The sequence below is a fragment of the Rhinatrema bivittatum genome, chromosome 2 (assembly GCF_901001135.1).
Source record: "Rhinatrema bivittatum chromosome 2, aRhiBiv1.1, whole genome shotgun sequence".
NCBI lineage: Eukaryota > Metazoa > Chordata > Amphibia > Gymnophiona > Rhinatrematidae > Rhinatrema > Rhinatrema bivittatum.
This window is the reverse complement of record NC_042616.1, coordinates 410,293,971-410,314,095: the sequence shown is the minus strand read 5'-3', so window position 1 is coordinate 410,314,095 and position 20,125 is coordinate 410,293,971. Positions and strand designations below refer to the sequence as shown.

The window sequence follows — 20,125 nt, the reverse complement described above, 5'->3', positions numbered from 1 at the left end:
AGTATTATTGTTCATTGCAATACGACTAATAGTAAAGTACTAACAGACTACAGTAACTAACTAACTACTAGTACTAGGACTAAGAAAGCAGAATCATGTGGAACAAACAAAAGACCTTAAGAAATCATAATAAAAAAAGAAAACTGAGCACCCAGCAGTTGTACATTTCTGAAGGATTTCTTTTTCATGATTCTGCTTTCTTCTTACTCCTACTTTAGTATCACAAGCATTACATTTTCTGCTTCAAATGGCTGTCTTGGTCATGCAGCAATTTTTGGCATCGAAGTGTGAGTCGTTGCAGTAGCTTGAGTGCTGCACACTGCACAATATAGCATTGGCCAGGTTGAAAGATGTGTGAATGGTCTGCAGCCATGGTTGAAGCCTTGACGTTGGCGCTACTGCTCACAAGTATACAACTTGTGCTAATTCAACCAGACTGAATGTTTTATGGAAGTGTATGACTGACCGAGTGCCATACTAGTACAAAAACACTGAAATTTGTTGGATTATAATACGACGTACATCTGTACATGTCTGCTCTCTGTAATTTAGTAGTACCATACTATTTAATTTTGGAATAATTAATTATTAATAGTTAAATAACTCAGAAATAATATATAAAAAAGAACAAACAAACATTTTCAACAACAAATATCTTGTTTATTTTTACAAATTTAACTAAAATAAAAAAAATATATATTTTTTAATTTTCTATTAAAAAAAAATGAGTGGAGGAGTCCAGGCCAAGGTGAAATATGATGCCTTGACTTCATGATGTTGCAGCAGAGTCAGACTGATCATCATGTGGAGAGGAGGGTGCCAACCCCAGAGGAGCCTGCTCTGGAGCAGAGGGAATTGGCATCTCTTCCTCATGAGGCATCTCGTGAGGAGGAAAAGCCATTTCCCTCTGCTCCTGAGGGGCCTCCTCCAGGGCTGACAACCTCCTCTCCACATTTCTGACGCTGTCCTTCACATCTGTGACCTCCTGCTGCAACATCATGAAGTCGGCATCATATTTCACCTTGAACTGCCTTACTTCCTGCAGGATCTCCTCCAGCTTGGAAAACTGTGCACAGCATTTACAGCTAGGAGGAGATCCTGGAGGAAGTACGGCAGTACTGGTGCTGGTGCTGGGCTGGGCTGCTGCCGCCGGTTGTTCCTCTTGTCCTGTAAAGAAATGTAAAAAAAAAAAATTCAACATGAGACACAGAACAATACATACATTACATACATAGTCATATATGGCAAATAAATAAGCAAATACTGGACACGTGCGAGCAAGTTTATAAAATAATCTACCCCTTAGTTTATTAACCTTGAGGGTTATAGAAAAATGAGCAGTCCATCACGGGGAGAAGGAGAGATGGGGAGAGCGGAGGGATATCAAATCAATCTACATAGATTAGAGATAGTTCATAATTTGAAGGATTGGAAGGAGAAATAATGGAGTCACTCTCAGGCTAGACAGAATATGATGGTAGGAGGTACACTACAAACAAATCTCTTCTTCTCTTTCTCCTTCAATTCCTTAGTGTTCTCTTGTAGTCACTCAGTGTCATTTATAATATATACAAATAAATAAATAAATACACACATCCCCAGCCACTATAACTGACTGATATTAAAAAATGATTTTGTTTTTCAGCCTCAGATATACTACTGGCCCAGATATATTATTACCTAGACCACTAGCTGTCGCTGGTGCCTACGTCCTCCTCTGGTGGCAGCTCTGCCTCCTGCTAGGCCCAGGAAGCCCCGCCTCGTCCCTGCCAGGGTGTGGTTCTGTACAAGACAGATCAAAATTCGGAGAACAACAGTTAAAATTTTAAAAACAAGAATGAGATCAGACACAAGGATTCATTCACTGTTATAGTAAACAAACATAATTAAACACAAATTCCATTACAATTAATTGAATAATATTTGTGTACTTGTGTAGTATTCTGAAAACAACCTACCAGGGAAGGGACGGGACAAGGTTCTGCGGATCTCCTCGAGCCACCTACCCTGGTGCAGTCGAAAATGGTGACCTGAGAATTAGAGGAATATACAGGAAAAAGAATAACATTGATTAATTATTACAACATGACCACGTTTTGCCTTGACCTACTAGATTATTTTTTATGCAACATAGAAAAGTTAGTAATAACAAAATACTATTTAATTTATATTTCAATGTGGCATTCAAAATCCCAAATACCAACATTTCAAAATGATAAATATAAATATCAATAATATTCCACAGATAATTTTCTTTCCTTTGTAGTCTAGTTATTAGTAAGTAATAGCATAGTTTAGGGTAAGGGTGGTACACTAGTAGCTAGCTAGCTACTAGTATTTCTGTTCTTTTAAAATATATTTATTTAAAATTATAACTGTTATTAGTTATAGTAGTTATTACTTTATAATTATATAACTCACTCTATGCTACTAGCTACTGTAGCTAGTAATACTATCATACTCTATTCAATTTTCAATTACAAAATATACATAATAATTAAATAATATGACCCACATTATTATCGCTCACCTTTCATCTTGAGGTCTTCAACCTCATGAGGGTAGGAGTCCTGCCGGAAAAACTCCTCCTGGAGAGAGGCCCAGGCAGCAGACTCCCTTTCTAGGTTAGGCCTGCTGCCTAGGGGTGTATAGGTTACTCTCATCCAAGAGGATGAGCCGAGCCAGGAGGTCCACATCAGCCTGGGTAAAGCGGGGCTTCCTGGACCTGTCTTTTTTTGCAGCTGCCACCTTGGAGGAGGATGGTGGGGAGGAATCAGACTCCCTATCCCTGTCATCATCATCCTTTTGATGTTCCATCCTACCATAAGAAAATAAAAAATAAATTGAAAAAAAAAGTATGTGCTTTAGGACAGCTGTTTGTTCAGAAGCTCACACACTAATGCAGGGAGGGAGCTGTCTGACCCTTCACCATCCTCCCCCCTCACCACATACCATTCACTGGCTGGGACATGGGGGAGGGGAGGAGTGAGGGACCAGGCAGCTCCCCCCCTATCTGTGAAGGAAAGCTGTCTGTCCAGAAGCCAGCCTCACACTAGTAATGCAGGGAGGGAGCTATCTCACCCTTCACCATCCTCCCCCCCTCACTCACACACCATTCACTGGCTGGGACATGGGGGAGGGGAGGAGTGAGGGGCCAGGAAGCTTCCCCCCCCCCCCCCCCCATCTGTGAAGGAAAGCTGTTTGTCCAGAAGCCAGCCTCACACTAGTAATGCAGGGAGGGAGCTGTCTTACCCTTCACCATCCTCCCCCCCTCACCCATACACCATTCATTGGCTAGGACATGGGGGAGGGGAGGAGTGAGGGGCCAGGCAGCTCCCTCCCATCTGTGAAGGAAAGCTGTCCGTCTAGAAGCCTGCCTCACACTAGTAATACAGGGAGGGAGCTGTCTCACCCTTCACAATCCTCCCTCCCCCTCACCCACTCACCATTCACTGGCTGGGACATGGGGGAGGGGAGGAGTGAGGGGCCAGGCAGCTCCCTCCCCCCATCTGTGAAGGAAAGTTGTCTGTCCAGAAGCCAGCCTCACACTAGTAATGCAGGGAGGGAGCTGTCTCACCCTTCACCATCCTCCCCCACCCTCACCCACACACCATTCACTGGCTGGGGCATGGGGGGGGGGGGAGGAGTGAGGGGCCAGGTAGTTCCTCCCCCATCTGTGAAATAAAGCTGTCTGTCCAGAAGCCAGCCTCACACTAGTAATGCAGGGAGTGAGCTGTCTCACCCTTCACCATCCTCCCCCCCCCCCTCACCCACACACCATTCACTGGCTGGGACATGGGGGAGGGGAGGAGTGAGGGGCCAGGCAGCTCCCCCCCCCCCCCCATCTGTGAAGGAAAGCTGTCTTTCCAGAAGCCAGCCTCACACTAGTAATGCGGGGAGGGAGCTGTCTCACCCTTCACCATCCTCCCCCCCTCACCCACACACCATTCACTGGCTGGGACATGGGGGAGGGGAGGAGTGAGGGGCCAGGCAGCTCCCCCCCCCCCCATCTGTTAAGGAAAGCTGTCTGTCCAGAAGCCAGCCTCACACTAGTAATGCAGGGAGGGAGCTGTCTCACCCTTCACAATCCTCCCCCTCCCTCACCTACACACCATTCACTGGCTGGGACATGGGGGAAGGGAGGAGTGAGGGGCCAGGCAGCTCCCCCCCCTTCTGTGAAGGAAAGCTGTCTGTCCAGAAGCCAGCCTCACACTAGTAATGCAGGGAGGGAGCTGTCTCACCCTTCACCATCCTCCCCCCCCCCCCCCCCCACTGGTGACACTGACAATCTCTGCTGTGTTAAACTTTTTTTTTTCACTAAAATAGCATAAAATAAAATGAAGTACTTTGTGGATTAAACTTTTAATTTCCCCTAATGTAACTTCATTTAATATTATTTTTATATTATTTTTATTTTATTCTACTTTACCGAAAAAAAGTGCATTAACTATAACTAACTATATAACTAAACTAACTAAGTAACTAGTAAAGTATAACTATAAAATACTGTAGAAAAACTAAAACAAAACCTTATATACTTACAGTGGTAGAATTTGAGCTGTGTACTACGTACTATGTACTTGTAGAGTCTCCTGGTCCTGCTTGTGCTACTTATGTCACTGCTGCACTTGTGTCTGTCTGTGACTGTCTGTAGCTTTATTAGTGTGCATGTAGTAGAAGCAAAATGGCCCCTGGGGACACCAAAGAGCATGCTCAAGTTAGTGCACACTAACTTTAGTTAGTGCGCACACAGTATGCCATAGTGCGCACTGACTCACGTTAGTGCGCACTATGCCGGATGAGTTAAAGTAATGATTCTACATTCCCATTGGCTGTCTTCAAGGTGGAGCGAACCAGTGGGAACCCAGAACCATACCTCTAGCTAACGAACTCCTCATAAATTGATATGTTTTCATTTCTAAGTTGCACTTTTTGTTAGTGCGCACTAACATTGGGATAGTGCGCACTAACACCGAATTAGTGCGCATTACATCCCGTTAGTGCGCACTAATGCAGTTCTTAAAAAAAAACCAAAAACCGACACATGAAAAAACTAAATTTTTGCACGAAGAAGCCGACCAAAGCCCGACCCAATACCTAAAAACGAAGCACATCTCTAGTAACTAAAGCATGAGTTATTTTTCCCTATGGGGCGGATTTTCAGACTCCGCGAATAGGCCTACTTTTGTTTGCGCTCCAGGCGCAAACAAAAGTACGCTGGATTTTAGTAGATACGCGCGGAGCCGCGCGTATCTGCTAAAAACCTGGATCGGCGCACGCAAAGCTATCGATTTTGTATAGCCGGCGCGCGCCGAGCCGCGCAGCCTACCCCCGTTCCCTCCAAGGCGCTCCGAAATCGGAGCGGCCTTGGAGGGAATCCTCTAACGCCCTCCCCTCACCTTCCCCTCCCTTCCTCTACCTAACCCACCCGCCCGGCCCTGTCTACACCGCCCCCTTACCTTTCTCCGGGGATTTACGCCTCCCGGAGGGAGGCGTAAATCCCCGCACGTCAGCGGGCCTCCTGCGTGCCGGGCCGCGACCTGGGGGTGGGTACGGAGGGCGCGGCCACACCCCCGGACTGCCCCGGGCCATAGCCACACCCCCGTACCCACCCCCACAACGCTGCCGACACGCCCCGAAAATGCCGCGACGACCGGGACTGCCCCCGACACGCCCCCGACACGCCCCCCTCGGAGAACCCCGAGACTTACGCGAGTCCCGGGGCTCTGCGCGCGCCGGTAGGCCTATGTAAAATAGGCGCACCGGCGCGCAGGGCCCTGCTCGCGTAAATCCAGGCGGATTTACGCGAGCAGGGCTCTTAAAATCCGCCCCTATATGTATCACCTTTATTTATTTATTTATTTAGAATTTTTTTTTATATACCGACATTCAAATGGATATCACATCGGTTTACATAATAACAGGGGTAACAATTATAACAGTTGGAAAGGAAAATAATAGTTGCATCTAACAGGGGATTCAAAAGGAACAGGATAGAGAGCAGAATGGTCAGAGGGACCTAGAGAGAGGAAGATAGATACAGAGTTTAGGAAAGAAAAATTAAAAAATTAAGAGATCGAAACTATATTACATTACAACAACATTATAATGCGGTACAATAGCAGTGTATTGTATTACATTATCCGTAGGTATATTACATTATATTACATTACAATTACAGTCTTTATTACAAGGCTAAGAAGTCCAGGGAATGCTAAGATTACGTAAATGCCTGTTTGAACAACCAGGTTTTCAACTTTTTTTTGAAGGTTGTTGTGCAATGGTCAGGTGGCATCGAATTCTAGGGATGTGCAGACAAAAAGTTTATGTTCATAAGTCCATAAGTCGAAGGTGAGGGTCAATTTCGGTCAATATGGACATATGTAGAATTCCATAAGTTGAGGCTATGTCCATATGTGCACCGGTTCCCTAAATAAAAATTTAAACCCCTCACCCTCCTTAATCCCCCCCCCAAGACTTACCAAAACTCCCTGGTGGTCCAGCGGGGAGTCAGGAAGCCATTCCTGTATTCCTTTGCGAGGAGCACGTGACGTTGGCATCACGTCGGAGTGACACGGACATCACGTGATTCACCGCGCCTCCGCTCCCGGACCCCCCGTTGGACCACCAGGGAGTTTTGGTAAGTCTTGGGGGGGTCAGGAGGGTGGGGGGTTTAAGTGTTTATTTAGGATCAACGATCGCGGTTTCCAACTTATTCAACATAGCTATGTTGAATAAGTTGGAAATCGCGATCGTTGCGCCTCATCACTTTTTTAAGTTAAAAAAACAAAAGTTGCGTTTTACATATGCGTTCAAAACGAATGCACACCCCTATCGAATTCCATAGAGATGGTCCTGCTATGGAAAAGGCTCTTTCTCAAGTGGAGGCGAGCTGTGAGAGTTTGTGAGAAGGGGTTGTCAAAGTTCCTAAATAGGCGGATCTGGTCGGTCTGTTGGGGGAGTGATATTGGAGTGAACCATTTAGCCAAAGCATCTCTTTATTGTGTAGGGTTTTGTGGATAATTGTTAGGCATTTGTGTTGGATTCTGGCTGGGATTGGAAGCCAGTGAAGTTCTTTGAGAATTGGGGTTATGTGGTCCGATCTGTGTGAGTTTGTGAGGATTCTAGCTGCTGCATTTTGTAGCATCTGCAGCGGTTTGATTGTGGTTGAGGGTAGACCCAGGAGTAAGGCATTGCAATAGTCTAACTTTGTGAATATGGTGGCTTGGAGGACTGTTCGGAAGTCACTGAGGTGAAGGAGGGGTCTTAGTTTCTTCAGTATATGAAGTTTAAAGAAGCAGTCGCTTGCTATATGTGTTTTTGGAGATTGAGGTGGTTATCCAGGGTGACCCCAAGATCTCTGACATGATTTGAAGAGGGGTGGGAGGGGTGGGAGGGGATAGGGGGGGTGGGGATGTGGCGGGCAGGTGAGATAAAAAGTAGTTCTGTTTTTGAGGTGTTTAGGGCGAGCTTGAGGTTGGTGAGAAGGCTGTTGATTGAATTGAGGCATTTATCCCAGGTTTTGAGGGCGTTAGTCACGGAGTCGGTGACAGGGATGAGAACCTGTATGTCATCTGCATAGACGTAGTGTGTAAGTCCGAGGTCTGCAAGGAGTTGGCATAAAGGAAGAAGGTAAATATTGAAGAGGGTTGGGGAAAGGGAAGAGCCTTGAGGGACCCCATGGGATAGCTTAACAGGGTTTGATTCGTGGTTGCCTATTTTGACTTTAAAGTGGCGATCATCCAGAAAGGAAGTAAACCATTTCAGTGCTGGGCCTGAGATACCGATGTCCGAAAGCCGGTTGATTAGAATATTGTGGCTAACGGTATCAAAAGCCGCAGAGATGACTAGCATGGCCAGAATACATGTTTGGCCTTTATCCAGACTTTTGAGAATGGTGTCGGTAAGGGAGATTAGGAGAGTTTAGGTGTTAAAGAACTTTCAGAAACCGAACTGTGATGGGAATAACAGACTGTGATTTTCTAGGTGTTCTATGAGCTGAGCGTTGACTACCCTTTCCATAAGTTTCGCTATGAATGATAAATTAGATATTGGTCTGAAGTTGGAAGAAACTGCGGGGTCAAGGTTAGGTTTCTTTAGTATGGGTTTGAGAATGGCTTGTTTCAGTTCAGAGGGGACTTGCCCAAGAGTGAGGGAGCGGTTAATGATTTCTGAAATGGGTTTGGCTATGATGTCAGGGATAGCCAAGAGGGATTTAGTAGGGATGGAGTCTTCAGGATGTGTGGAGGGCTTCATTTTCTTTAGGAATCTAGTTATCTCAGAGGCGGATGTAGGTTCGAAAGAGTTAAGAGTGGTGTTGGGGTTCTTCTGGATGGTAAAAGAGAGAGGGGAGGGAGGAGGGAAAGTTGAGATAAGGTTGGTAATTTTGATGTGGAAGAAGTTAGCTAATTCATTACATTTGTTTTTTGCATCAGTATCTGTGATGGGAGGAGGGTTCGAATTTGTGAGGGAAGTTACATAAGCGAAGAGGGCTTTAGCATCATATTGGTAATTGTGGATTTTTCGAGCATAGTAATCTCTTTTTGTTTTCAAAATGGAAGTTCTGTAGGTGTGGAGGATAATTGAAGGGCTGGGGTGGGGTTCTTATGCCAATTATTTTCTTTAGCTCGTAATTGAAGTTTGAGAGCCTTAAGTTCAGGGGTGTACCATGGCTTCTTGGGGTTGGAAGGCGTTATTTCTTTGGTGATACAGGGGCATATTTCATCGGCAATATGTTTTGTAATGTTCTTCCAAGAGCTGTAGGCCGTAACTTCATCGGTGAGGTCTAGATTCTGTAAGTCCTTCGAAAGGGATAAGGTAAGTTCCTCTAAAGCGCAGGGTTTTCTATAGTGTATGGTATTGTTTTGTTTTTTGTTGGAACTGTGAGTTTTGTTTATCGTGAGGGTAGAATTTATGAGTGAGTGGTCTGACCATGTAGATGTAGACTGGAAAATCCCATCTGCAGAAACTAAAAATAGTAGAGCGATAGTGGATGCCATGCAAGTATCTTTGTTCAAACAAATGGTGTTGGAACCCACGAGAGAAGGAGCTATACTCGACTTAGTGCTCACTAATGCAGATAATGTCTCAGATGTCCAGGTGGGCGCCCACCTCAGCAGCAGTGATCATCAAACGGTATGGTTTAATATCACTAAAAGAATAGGGAAAAGAACCACAAAGACCCGAGTTTTACAGTTCAAAAACACAGACTTTGAGGAAATGGGGAACTACCTGGAGGAAGAACTTAAAGGATGGGAGAACGAGAGAGATGTGGATCAGCAGTGGACCAATCTAAAAGGAGCAATCACCAAGGCAACTGCTCTATATGTTAGAAATGTAAAGAAAAGCAAAAGAAAACTGAAACCTATCTGGTTCTCAATGGAGGTGGCTGACAAAATTAAAGCTAAAAGAACAGCATTCAAGAAATATAAAGGATCCCAAAGGGAGGAGCACAAAGAAGAATATTTGAATCAACTGAGGGAGACAAAGAAATTAATCAAGTTGGCAAAGAGTCAAGCGGAAGAGAGGATTGCCAAGGAGATAAAAAATGGTGACAAAACATTTTTCAGATACATCAGCGAAAAGAGAAAGGTCCAAAGTGGTATAGTGAAATTGAAAGGTGGTAATGATCAATGTGTAGAGAGAGACGAAGAAATGGCAGAAATATTAAACGAATACTTCAGCTCTGTGTTCACTAAAGAAGACCCTGGAGAAGGACCATCTCTAAACAACAAGAAACTGGAGGGAAGGGGAATAGATGAAAATCCTTTTACAGTAGAAAATGTGTGGGAAGAACTAAAGAACCTGAAAGTGGACAAAGCCATGGGGCCTGATGGGATTCATCCAAGGATATTGAGGGAGCTCAGAGATGTTCTGGCGGGTCCGCTGTGTGACCTGTTCAATAGATCCCTAGAAACGGGAGTGGTGCCGAATGATTGGAGAAGAGCGGTGGTGGTCCCGCTTCACAAGAGTGGGAACAGGGAAGAGGCAGGCAACTACAGACCGGTTAGCCTCACTTCGGTGGTGGGAAAAGTAATGGAGTCACTGCTGAAAGAGAGAATAGTCAACTATCTACAGTCTGGAGAATTGATGGACCAGAGGCAGCATGGATTCACCAGGGGAAGATCCTGTCAGACAAATTTGATTGACTTTTTTGACTGGGTAACCAAGGAATTGGATCAAGGAAGAGCACTAGATGTCATCTACTTGGATTTCAGCAAAGCTTTTGATACGGTTCCGCACAGGAGACTGGTGAATAAAACGAGAAGCTTGGGAGTGAGTGCCAATGTGGTGACCTGGATTGCAAATTGGTTGACGGACAGAAAACAATGTGTGATGGTAAATGGAGCCTTCTCTGAAGAGAGAGCGGTTTTAAGTGGTGTGCCGCAAGGATCGGTGTTGGGACCGGTCCTGTTCAATATCTTTGTGAGCGACATTGCGGACGGGATAGAAGGTAAGGTTTGTCTTTTTGCGGATGACACTAAGATCTGCAACAGAGTGGACACGCCGGAAGGAGTGGAGAGAATGAGACGGGATCTAAGGAAACTGGAAGAGTGGTCGAAGATATGGCAGCTGAGATTCAATGCCAAGAAGTGCAAAGTCATGCATATGGGGAGTGGAAATCCGAATGAACTGTACTCGATGGGGGGGGAAAGGCTGATGTGCACGGAGCAGGAGAGGGACCTTGGGGTGATAGTGTCTAATGATGTGAAGACAGCGAAACAATGCGACAAGGCGATAGCAAAAGCCAGAAGAATGCTGGGCTGCATAGAGAGAGGAATATCAAGTAAGAAAAGGGAAGTGATTATTCCCTTGTACAGGTCCTTGGTGAGGCCTCACCTGGAGTACTGTGTTCAGTTCTGGAGACCGTATCTACAAAAAGACAAAGACAAGATGGAAGCGGTACAGAGAAGGGCAACCAGGAAGGTGGAGGATCTTCATAGGATGACGTACGAGGAGAGATTGAAGAATCTAAATATGTACACCCTGGAGGAGAGGAGGAGCAGAGGTGTTATGATACAGACTTTCAGATACTTGAAAGGTTTTAATGATCCAAAAACAATGACAAACCTCTTCCGTAGGAAAATAATCAGCAGAACCAGGGGTTACGATTTGAGGCTCCAGGGAGGAAGATTCAGAACCAATGTCAGGAAGTATTTCTTCACGGAGAGGGTGGTGGATGCCTGGAATGCCCTTCCGGAGGAAGTGGTGAAGACCAGAACTGTGAAAGACTTCAAAGGGGCGTGGGATAAACACTGCGGATCCATAAAGTCAAGAGGCCGCCAATGAAGAGTGGGTGACTCGCCAGAATGATGGCTATTGACACAATACCCTTATTAAATAAACATACACATGCTTACTGTGACTCCTACATCGCTCTAAGCTTCAACAGCAAGAGGTAATGGAAAAAAGGATTTGCACTCATAAAGAGGGGAGTAGCTGGCTTGTTACGGCGGTTACTACCCCAAACCAAATATGCCTGATACTTCACTTTCAATGCATATACAGCATAGCTCTCTGCTTCAATGACAGGGGAGAAGAATAACTGATACTTCACACATCCAGCAGAACTCTCTGCTACAACGGCAAAGGAGAAGAAAAAGAGTTCGCACTCAAAACGCGGGGAGTAGCTGGCTTGTTACGGCAGTTACTACCCCAAACCAAATGTGCCTGATACTTCACTTTCCATGCATATCCAGCATGGTTCTCTGCTGCATCGGCATGGGAGAAAAACTGATACATCACGCATTTCCAGCATAGCTCTCTGCTTCAACGGCAGGGGGAAAAAAAAAAAAAAAAAAAACCAAAACAAAAAACTGATGCTTCACGCATATCCTGCATAGCTTCAACGACAGGGGTGAAGAAAAAAAAAAGGATTCGCAATCACAAAGCGAGGAGTAGCTGGCTTGTTACGGCGGTTACTACCCCAACCAAATGTGCCTGATACTTCACTTTCAAGGCATATCCAGCATGGCTCTCTGCTTCTACAGCAGGGGAGAAGAAAAAAAAACCCAACAAGAGCTGTACAACATAGTCTAGGTAAAACAAATAAGCATGGGTGTAGCTTGCTTATCGCAGCGGTTACTGCCCCTACTACCCCTAACTAATCAAGCTTGATATTTCACTTGCATGCAGCTCCATCACTGCTCTCTACATTAATGGTGGGGGTGGAAGGGGAATAGAACAAGGAGCTAAGAGTAACAGATAAGAATGAGAGAAAAAATGTGTGAGGCTTGCTGGGCAGACTGGATGGGCCATTCGGTCTTCTTCTGCCGTCATTTCTATGTTTCTATGTTTCTATGTATGGGGGTGCAGGTGGGGGGTGCAGTTGTGAGGAGATGGGAGTTTGTAAAGATCAGGTCTAGGGTAAAGATGGGTGGGGCTGGATATGGATTGTGTGAAGCCCATAGCTGAGATGGAAGAAAGGAAGGCTTCGCATGAGGGTGACTGTGGGATACAATCAACGTGTAAGTTGAAGTCCCCAAGTATGATGGCAGGTATGTCCATGTCAATCTTATCTGCAATGAATTCGATAAGAGGGGAAGCATTGTTATTGAGGAGGCCTGGAGGGGTATAGACCAGGCAGATTTAGAACTGAGGAGATTTAAATAAACCCACTTCGTATTTATTGTCAATGTTGACTACTTGCTGAATAAGTTTGAGTTCTTTCTTGGCTACTAATAGGAGGCCTCCTCCTCTTTTTTTGTGTCTGGGGATGGAATGTATATCATATAGGTTGGTGCACTTATCCACATTAAATTTCATCTGCCATTTGGATGCCCAATTTTCTATTCTCTCAAGGTCCTCCTGCAATTCATCACAATCCATTTGTGATTTAACGACTGAATAATTTTGTATCATCTGCAAATTTGATTACCTCACTCATCGTATTCCTTTCCAGATCATTTATAAATATATTGAAAAGCACGGGTCCCAGTACAGATCCCTGAGGCACTCCACTGTTTACCCTTTTCTCTGACAAAATTGACCATTTAATCATACTCTCTGTTTCCTGCCTTTTAACCAGTCTGTAATCCACAAAAGGACATCACCTCCTATCCCATGACTTTTTACTTTTCCTAGAAGCCTCTCATGAGGAACTTTGTCAAATGCCTTGTCCAAATAAGTAAGATATCCGGATTAAGTAGTGCTTTTAAGCCTTCTTTGGATAGCCAGAAAAGTCTTAATAGTGCTATTTAGTCAAATAAACTTTGCCACTAAATAGCTGGATACAACAGAATTTGTCTGGATAAGTGCTACTTCATATCTGGTTAAGTTGGGTCTTGTCTGGATAAGTGTCACTTTCAAGGCTTTGCCAAATAAATTGTATTTTTATCCAGATAAGTAATGCATAACTGCCTATACTCATGTAGTTTTGCTTCTAACTTTAAAATATCTAGGTGGATATTTTATTTCGCAATTTACATTCATTCCCCCCCCCCCCCCCCCCCATGTCGGGTTTTACATGTGTAAGTCAGGATATTCTATTAGTAGGAAGGAAATTACCAGTTTTACCAATTAGCCTATCAGTTAGCCCAATCCATCTTTAGGTCATTGAGGCCCTCCTGATTCTATAGCCTGAACTCCCCCCAGGTTTTCCCACACCCCTCACTCCATCCATATTAGGAAATAAATAATGTTATTCTTGCTTACAGCAGATAATTAGCAGGTGTAAATATACACAATTAAAGGACTTGCCTGCGTCGCCTTTGCAGGATCTAAAATAGCAGCTTATATGCATAAATGTTGAGCATGCTCAGGAGCACCCTGGATCATCTCTTTTTACTCGCATACGTTTGGTCGCCTATGCTTACCTACACATGTATGTTAGAGTATATAAAATACTATATACACATAAGCACATGCTATTTTACATACTTAAGTGCTAATTTTACATATATTTCCTTTTGAAAATTTACTTTAAAGGTTTTGAACAAATTGCTCTACTGTAATTTGCTTTATGTTGGCTTGCCAAAGGTCAGTAACATGCTTTCCAAATAAACCAAAATTCTTCAGCCAGATTAATTATTATTTGCCAGTCTATAAAGCATATCTCTCCTTAGAGAGATATGCTTTATAGACTGGCAAATAATAATTATGGCTCCCAGTATGTTTTTTAATATGTTTTAAAATAATAAAGTTGTCTCAAAACCATTACACAATGAGAAATCTTTCAACCTGAAGGAGATCTTGCTGGAATATATTTATGCACAGTCAATAAGTGGAGTCTGCAACGCACACATGCAGCGTCAAATCACAAGGAGAAAGAATATGTGCTTAAACTCTTGGACTGTTCGTCACAATGATCCATTTATTGAAAAAGGGTTATGGCGTTTACATTTCACAAATGTTTTGAAATATATAATTCCTCTAATTCCTTGACTGCTGTGTTTCATATGACTGCTGCATCAGGAAGAAAGTACAAAGTTCTCATATTTATAAATAAACAGGCATAAGTTAGAACAGTAGCAACTACAAAACATGTAAATAGAGCTTAAATTTGATTGTTAAATTACAGAAGGAGAGCACATACCAAAGTTTAAGAGTAGAAACCATAAATAAATTGTGCACTGAGATGTGGAAGAAACAGGCAGATTGTTACTGAAGAAAGCCAGCAAAAATCATAAAGAATTATAAGCTCTCATAAGATACAAAAAATAAGTAAAATAAGGGAACATACTTAACCCAAAGTTCAAAATCTCTGTATGGAGTTTGTCCAATAGTGTATTTTAAGTTTGTCTATTATTATTTTTCATTTTAATTGAAACAGTTTGTTTCCGTAATCCACTTCCTGTTTTTATCCTTGTGATAAAGTATGTGATAGAAAGCCTCAGACTGCCTTAACGGACCGGCTCCAGCTATCTGGCCCGGTCCACCTTAAGACAAACAGGAAAGGGATCCTCGGGTGGGGGCATTTCCCTGAGGTAAGGGATACAAAGGCGAGGCTCTGAGAGAGTTAGAGAGGTCCCAGGAAGGAGAAGGAAGCTACAATCCAATGCTGTATTTGTTCTGGACATTTTGCTTTGCATGTCAGTCTGCTGAGGTAAGCAGCCATTTGCTTCTTTTCTGTTATGTGATTTTTAAAATAAACTGATGAAAAGCAGACCATTCTCTAGCCTGGTCTGTTCAGCGGCCTACTCCAGCCACAGACTGCTCCAAGGGCATCACACTCCTGCAGAACGGTGTACCATCAAATCGCAAAGAATTGTATACTTTGGAATTATAAACTTTGAAAATATCTGTGAATTTTATTTTGACCTTCTTGTATTATGGTATGTACTTCTTTTGTGTAACTTATGAGAGCTTATTATTCTTTATGATTTTTGCTGGCTTAATTCAATAGCAATCTGCCTGTTTCTTCCACAGCTCAGCGCACCATTTATTTATGGTTTCTACTCTTAAACTTTGGTATGTGCTCTCCTTCTGTAATTTAACAATCACATTTAATCTCTATTTACATGTTTTGTAGCTGCTACTGTTCTAACTTATACCTGTTTCTTTGTAAATATGAGAACTTTGTACTTTCTTCCTAATGCAGCAGTCATACGAAACACAGCAGTCAAGGAATTAGAAGAATTATATATTTCAAAACATTTGTGGAATTTAAACGCCATAACCCTTTTTCAATAAATGGATTATTGTGACGAACAGTCCAAGAGTTTAAGCATATATTCTTTCTCCTTGTGGCAGAAATATATTTTCCACAAGACTTTACGATCCACTGATATGTCATTGTTATCAGTTCCCTCTGCAAGAAAGTGATGATTGCAAACAACTCACAGCTAAGCATGCTCAGTTGTGTCACTCACAGTAGAATAAGCTCCCACTAGAACTTAAGGCAGAAGCTGATAGGAAGATAAAAGATTTGCCTGTATAGACAAGCCTTTTTTGTAACAGATTATGAAAGGTTATCAAATGATTTTATTCTGCATTCTGATTGCATTTTCAAAGATCATTGTTTTTCTGTCTGAATGAATAATGTTGTGAATCAATGTAACATGTTTATTCATAAAATATTGTGTATGAATTAATTTGTGATCTGCTTAGAATAACTGAAAGTTGAATAAAACAGAATAATAATGTTTTAAATAAATAACTAATACAGTTCTGACCTCATTCACTAAAAGCAGTCTTGGGTCAGATATCTTAAGAAAGCCATTAGAGATCAGGTGTTGTTTCCTGATTTGCTATGCTGAACATGTTGGGCACTTTGGATTAGCGGGCTATTAAAAACAGACTGGATTACATTGGATTGGATTGGGATGTGAGTTGAGGAACAAGGATTGATTTTAGGTCCTTCAGTGGGACTAGCAAGGGGGGAGGGGCTGCAGATCAGGACTGAATCCTTGTGTGTTTGAAGGTTCTAGAAACAGAATAACAAGGGGCGAGGCAGGTCGGGACTGGGATGTATCCGCAGATATGAGGGGTGGAGGAGGGGGCCTTAAAACCTAAAAAACACAACATGCTGCAGTAGAGGCTTGACGAACACTGGCAGACTTTGATATTAGGTTTCTGTAGTAAAATAGAAGAGAGTGCTACAGCTCAGGATTATGGTGAATTTGCATACATTTCTATAGTTTATGCTTTCTCTCCTTTTGAATATATAAGTGAATCATGACGTTTACTAATATCTGATAAAGATATATTTTACTTATTCACAGATGGGATCTACATAACTATTGGAATCTGTTGGCCTTTTATTTTGCCATTCAGGAGATCAACCAAAATGTGGACATATTACCAAACATCACCCTAGGCTTCCATATTGCTGATTCTTGCTCTGATACAGGTTTATCACTATGTGCTACTCTAACTATCTTATCAGGAGAAATGGACTCTGTTCCTGGATTTAGCTGTCACCATCAAGGACAAGTTGCTGCTTTCATTGGAAGCCTCTCTTCAGTGGTATCACATGCAATTGCAACACTTACAGGAATCTATAGGTACCCGCAGGTATAGCCAGAATTTTTATCCCTGTATAATCTCTAGCATTTGTTTGAATCCTTGACTGCTTTGTTCTGTCCTTGTTTTGATAGCCTGCATTATTGCTGATGAATTCTGGGTATGATAGCTCGCTAAAGTTGTACATCTTTAGCAAGCTATCATACCTAACTAGGTAATTTACCACATATCTAGGTGGTAAATTGCAATAATTTACCACCTAGATTTAGGGCTATTATTAATCTTGGTACAGACCTCACAGGGAATTCATTTTGGTGAACACCAAAGAAAAGCATGACTAGGATAACACAAAATATATCAGCAGAATGGAGGTTTGCCTTGGCCAGATTAGTCAACATGAACACAGCAAACACAGACATCTAAATCATCCTACTAGATAGAAGATCCACACCTAACAAACCACCTTCCTTAGTATTAGAAGATTACTTAATTACACTAAACCCTGTATCACATTTTTGTGACTTAGGGGTGATCTTTGATACTGAACTTAATCTCAAAAAATACATATCTACTAAACTAAAAGAAGGATTCAACAAAATTCAAATTTTAAAACATTTAAAACCATTACTCAATCCATCCGATTTCAGAATGGTACTCCAGCTACTTATGGGCCTCATTTTCTAACACTAGCGCATGCTTGCACTATCAGTGCAAGCCTGCACTGCTAGCGCAAACATGCTCTAGCGTCATCGGGGCGGAGTCGGCCCCGGAAGAGGAGGAGTCAGGGCATCACCAGGGCCGACCCACGAAGAAGGCGCGGATGGCGAAAAGGTAAGGAGCATTTTCATATCCTATTTCACACCCAATAGCGCCACCTTTCACGGTGGCGCTATTGGGTGTGAAACCGGCAGCGATCGCACCGCGGCGGTGCGATCGCTGCCGGCTAGCGCAGGACCACCCCCCGTTTCGAACCCCCCCCCCCGCCCCCCATTAGCGCGATTTTCTAAAGTATCGCAGGCCTGCGATACTTTAGAAAATGAGGCCCTATCTTTGCAATTACTCACTACTGCAATTCTATCCTACTTGGTTTACCAACCTCTACTATATGCCCAAATTTTACAGAATACTGCAGCGAGAATTCTAACAGGAACCAAGAACATGATCACTTAACCCCGATTTTAATCTCGCTATATTGGTTACCAGTTAAATATCAAATTTAATACAAAATCTTTTCTATCCTACACAAAATTATATTTGGTGAACAAGCAGACTGGCTTAACACTGCTATTCGACTACACACCCCTCAATGCAATCTCCGCTCTGCTAACAAAGGCCTCCTAACTATTCCCTCTGTGTACTCACTACTCAGCACATCTCAGCCAAGTCAGAGACCGTGCTTTATCATTAGCAGGCCCCAGAATTTGGAATTCCCTTCCAACGGCAACGCGGCTTCAATCAGACCTAAAATTATTTAGAAAGGAGGTAAAGACTTGGCTATTTCAGAAGGCCTATCAGGATCCAACTTATGTCTCCCTAAGGATTCAGATATGTTTTAAATTATGATTTATTTTATTTTCTGTTGAAAATATTATTATTGTATTCCTTTTAATGCTGCCTGCTCCTTTTATCTTTTGTTTTATTACTGTTATACATTGCCTTTTGTATTCTTTTAGCACTTATTGTTTTTTTACCTAATACCATGTAAACCGTTATGATGGTCTATGAATGACGGTATACAAAAGCTATTAAATAAAATAAATAAATCTAAGAACATGAAGATATCAGCATTCAAAGCTATTTAGATGGATAACTCATAACTTTTTAAATATTCTTCCCTCCTAAAATATTCAAACATGCAGTGGTCAGCAGATTATTTCCTTCCCAATCAATTTCTATTAACATGTATTAATCCTGCTTCCACTCCCTGGTCCCTCCCAACCATTCTTAGTCACAATAAGCCAACCCCCTGCTAGGAGCAAGGTCTCAATTGAACTGTTCCCGGCAATCCAGCACTGTGTCTATCTGAAAGAAAGCAAGAAGTATAAACTACTTGCCTCAAGTTTGTTAAAGCAAATAATACATTCTTTTACCTCAACAGATCATTATAAGAATATTAACATATCACTGGCTCAAAGAAAAAAAATAGCACAGAAAAATAAATAATTGTTTTGTTTCATGCTCACAAAGTGCCTCTGAAATATACTGGCACAACTGCAGACAGGGTTAACCGTTGTCTCCTTTCACTTCAGGGCAGTCTTATACTTGTTTTACCCCACTGCATATAGGGACTTATAACTTCAGCATTGTCTGGGAAATCAGTAGAACGTCTGCCACAATATACAACTTGGATATTTTTCTATCGGACTGTCTTAATACATTTGTGGTAGCCTTCCGGTCTTTGCTTCCATATGGTACACACATTGTAATTTATTGGTTTTACCACTTTTGTCTTCCAAGTTCTCTATTTGCAGAAAAGAAGAAAACAGAAGTCTTATTTTCCCCAGTTGAGCTCTTGTACTTAGGTTTGTGACCAGATTCATTAGTATGTCTACTGGTTTGAACTAGAGATGTGAATCGTGTCCTCGATCGTCTTAACGATCGATTTCGGCTGGGAGGGGGAGGGAATCGTATTGTTGCCATTTGGGTGTGTAAACTATCGTGAAAAATCGTTAAAATCGTGAGCCGGCACACTAAACCCCCCTAAAACCCACCCCGACCCTTTAAATTAAATCCCCCACCCTCCCGAACCCCCCCCCCCAAATGCTTTAAATTACCTGGGGATCCGGCGGTGGTCCAGAACGGCGGCGGTCCGGAACGGCCCCCTCAATAGAATCGTGTTGTCTTCAGCCGGCGCCATTTTTCAAAATGGCCGCCGCAAAATGGCGGCGGCCATAGACAAAAACGATTCGACGGAGGAGGTCGTTCCGGACCCCCGCTGGACTTTTGGCAAGTCTTGTGGGGGTCAGGAGGCCCCCCCCAAGCTGGCCAAAAGTTTCCTGGGAGTCCAGCGGGGTTCCGGGAGCGATTTCTTGCCGCGAATCGTTTTTGCACGGAAAATGGCGCCGGCAGGAGATCGACTGCAGGAGGTCGTTCAGCGGGGGTTCCGGACCGCCGCTGAACGACCTCCTGCAGTCTATCTCCTGCCGGCGCCATTTTCCGTACAAAAACGATTCGCGGCAAGAAATCGCTTACGGAACCCCGCTGGACTCCCAGGAAACTTTTG

The 20,125-nt window shown here is 43.0% G+C and overlaps 1 pseudogene; it reads left to right on the top strand.

Moving 5' to 3' along the window:
- The window catches only part of LOC115083306, a 113,926-nt pseudogene that overhangs the window by 24,104 nt on the left and 69,697 nt on the right, over nt 1-20,125 (top strand).